The sequence below is a fragment of the Vombatus ursinus genome, unplaced genomic scaffold (assembly GCF_900497805.2).
Source record: "Vombatus ursinus unplaced genomic scaffold, bare-nosed wombat genome assembly UNPS02014814.1, whole genome shotgun sequence".
In the NCBI taxonomy this organism is placed as follows: Eukaryota; Metazoa; Chordata; class Mammalia; order Diprotodontia; family Vombatidae; genus Vombatus; species Vombatus ursinus.
The window spans coordinates 4,228,355-4,232,109 of record NW_020954592.1 but is presented as its reverse complement, the minus strand read 5'-3'; positions in this window follow the sequence as shown (position 1 = coordinate 4,232,109).

Genomic DNA, 3,755 nt, shown 5'->3' with positions numbered 1-3,755 from the left:
TGACATCCCTCTCTCTTAAAGGAATCCTTGCCCCTGCTTTCACTGAATGGGAAATTGAGGCCAAGAAATCTGAAATGGCTGGTGTAAAATCAAATTTAAGGGACAAGGGCCCACACAGGAGAAATCCTTTCACCTAGGACTGTCACTGCAAGGGAAACTGAGGTCCAGAAACCTGAAGTGACTTCTATGAATTCACCCCTAAGCTAGCAGAGCCCTCTCAGATAATGGAATCCTTGCTACTCCTTTCACCTAAAGGGAAACTGAGGCTTAGCACGCTGAAGACACTGGTGTGAAATCACTCAGGTTTTTCTTTTTTCTTTTTTTAATTTTTTTTTCTTTTTTTTCAGGTTTTTGAAAGAGGGGGTATCTCATATCCTGGAGTCCAACCCCCTGCTGTTACTTAAAGGGAAACTGAGACCTAGAAAGCTGAAATGGCTGGTATGAGATCACACATAAGCAGCCAGGGCCCACACAGGTCAAATAATTTCACCCTGGACTGTCACCTAAAGGAAAACTGAGGCCGAGAAACCTGAAGTGACTCTTATGAATTCACCCTTAAGCTGACATCCCTCTCTCTTAAAGGAATCCTTGCCCCTGCTTTCACTGAAAGGGAAATTGAGGCCAAGAAAACTGTAATTAACTGGATATGGGGTTGGAGAGGGAAGAGTTAAGGATGACTAAAACAACAGGGAGCATGGTAGTGTGCTGAAAGAAATAGGGAAATTTAGAAGAGAAGTAGCTTTAGGGGAGGAGATAATGAGTTCTGTTTTGGACATATGGCATCTGAAATGTCAGTGGGACATTAAGGTGAAAATGTCCAGCAGGCATTTTGTGATGGAGATTTGAACTTCAGGAAGGAGACTAGTGCAGATGTATAGATTTGAGAGTCATCTTCTTAGAAGTGATAGTAGAACCCATGAAAACTGGTGAGATTACCAAAGGACATTGTGGAAAGAGAGAAGAGAGGCCCATAGACAGAGTCCTAGGGGGTATGCTCTTAGGAAATGGCACAGGAATCAGCAAAGGGGAATGAAAAGAAACAGACAGGTAGGTAGAGAAGTAGGACAGAATAACAGGGCTAAGGCACCAAGGCCTTTAGAAATAATATCCAGTAGGAGGGGTAATTGATAGCACTGAAACGTGCAGAAAGATCAGGAATAATGGAAACTGTGAAAAGGTCACTGGACTTAGAAGGTAAGATAACACTTGTAGCTTTTGAATTAACAGTATTAGGGTTGGAAGACAAGCCCCAAAACGTGGAAAAGTGAGGAGGAACTGAAAAAGCAGAGGCTATGAGTGAGAGGTTTGACAATACATTCATTGGTTCCTCACAACAGCCTTAAGTGATGAAAAAGTGATGATGAGGGGTGAAGGGACTTCTCCTGGGTTATTTCCACCCTCTTTTTCCAGTTTTGGCTTGCAGTTATCCTTGCCCCTCTCCATATTGCTCCAAAAGCTAAATGACTGATGGAAAAGTCAACTTCATTGTTCTCCCAGCTTGTTCTGGGCTTCTCCGAAAAGGGTTCAATCTTGGGGGCTTTTCAGAAATGTTTCTCTTTGCTCATTTTGTTCCCATCCAAGTTTCTTCATGTTCCACTTGAGTCTTGTATTGGAAAGTCAAATTTTCTATTCAACTCTGGTCTTTTCATCAAGAATGCTTGAAAGTCCTCTATTTCACTGAATGACCATTTTTTCCCCTGAAGAATTATACTCAGTTTTGCTGGGTAGGTGTTTCTTGGTTGTAATCCTATCTCCTTTGTCCTCCAGAATATTATATTCCAAACCATGCAGCCCCTTAAAGTAGAAGCTGCTAAATCTTGAGTTATCCTGATTGTGTTTCCACAATACTTGAATTGTTTCTTTCTGGCTGCTTTAATATTTTCTCCTTGACTAGGAACTATGGAATTTGGCTACAATATTCCTAGGAGTTTTCCTTTGGGGATCTCTTTCAGGAGGAGATCGGTGGATTCTTTCAATTTCTATTTTGCCCTCTGGTTCTAAAATATCAGGGCAGTTTTTCTTGATAATTTCTTAAAAGGTGATGTCTAGGCTCTTTTTTTTATCATGGCTTTCAGATAGTCCAATAATTTTTAAATTCTCTCTCCTGGATCTATTTTCCAGGTTAGCTGTTTTTCCAATGAGATATTTCACATTGTTTTCTAATTTTTCATTCTTTTGGATTTGTTTTACAGTGTCTTGATTTCTCATAAAGTCACTAGCTTCCAATTGCTCTATTCTAATTTTTAAGGAAGTGTTTTCTTCAGTAAGCTTTTGGACTTCCTTTTCCATTTGTCCAATTTTGCTTTTTAAGGCATTCTTCTCTTCATTGGCTTCTTGGACCTCTTTTGCCATTTGAGTTAGGCTATTTTTTAAGGTGTTATTTTCTTCAGTATTTTTGGGGGTCTCCTTTAGCAAGCTGTTAACTTGCTTTTCCTGATTTTTTTGCATCACTCTCATTTCTCTTCTCAGTTTTTCCTCTACTTCTCTTACTTGCTTCTCAAAATCCCTTTTGAGCTCTTCCAAGGTCTGGAACTGATTCATATTTTTCTTGGAAGTTTTGGATGTAGGAGCTTTGACTTTGTTTTCTTTTTCTGGTTGTATATTTTGATCTTCTTTGTCACCAAAGTAAGATAATATAGTTTGACTCTTTTTGCGCTGCTTGCTTATGATCCCAACCAATTACTTGAGTTTTAAACTCTTTGTTAAGGTAAGAGTCTGTTTCCAATGTGGAGAATATACTGTCCCAAGCTTTGGGGGTTTGTACAGCTGTTTTCAGAGATACTTCTAGGCACCTGAAAAGTGTCAGTTCTTCCAAGGTGCTATGATAAGGGGCGAGGTATTTCCTCTCCACCGCCACAACAAGCTCCACCACGCCAGCGCTTCTCCTCGCCAGCGCTCTTCCTTGCCCCAGGACCGCGCCTCAGAACTGTGACTCAGATCCAAGCCATTTGGGCTGATAAGAGGGCAGAGCCATGAGAGCTGCCACCTTCTCTCCTTGCATTCCCTTCCGCCATGTGACTCCAAGAAATAGGACTGGGGTTTTGGCCTTTTGCTTTGTGCTTGTCTATTATAGGTACAAGGAGTGGACCCTTTGCTCTAGCCTAGGAAATGAGCCATTGGGATCAGAGTCCAGGAATTTAAGCTTGAAGTTGCAACCAGCCCAGAAGATGCACCCTGAAAAGCACAGAAGCCAGTTCGGCTGTCTTTGGACATGAACTTGGTGAGACTAATGCTATGTAGGAACTGAATCTAATTCCCACATTCCCCCTCACAGAAGCAGTACAAGGGGGATTATATCCCCTAGGTGTTGCAGAAAATGTTTGTGCTTTTCCTTCTCATATCTTTGACATAAACATCCCTTTGTTAAAGCTAATTTGATTATATCAGTTGTCCTTGTTCCTGGACATGATTGAAAGCTCTCCTCCCTGCACCCACAATTGAAAAGCACAGATGAAAATCTAATAAATGCTTATTGACTTGACCTATTAAATGGTTAAATAGAACTGAGATAATAGTCATAGATCCCTTAAAATTGTCGTGATGAAAGGAGGGGGGCAATAATCAGTGGGAGCTCCAGCTATTGGCAGAAAAGAGCCTCTCCAAACAGGCTTGACCCTGAAGCAGTGGGGCTAGAATGGTCATGTTACACATGTACTAACACCCCTGTTAAAGCAAGCAAGAAAATAAAAAAGAAAAGAATTAGTTTGAGATTAGAAATACATGCAAGAGCACAGTTGATAAATCTGCTACTTATT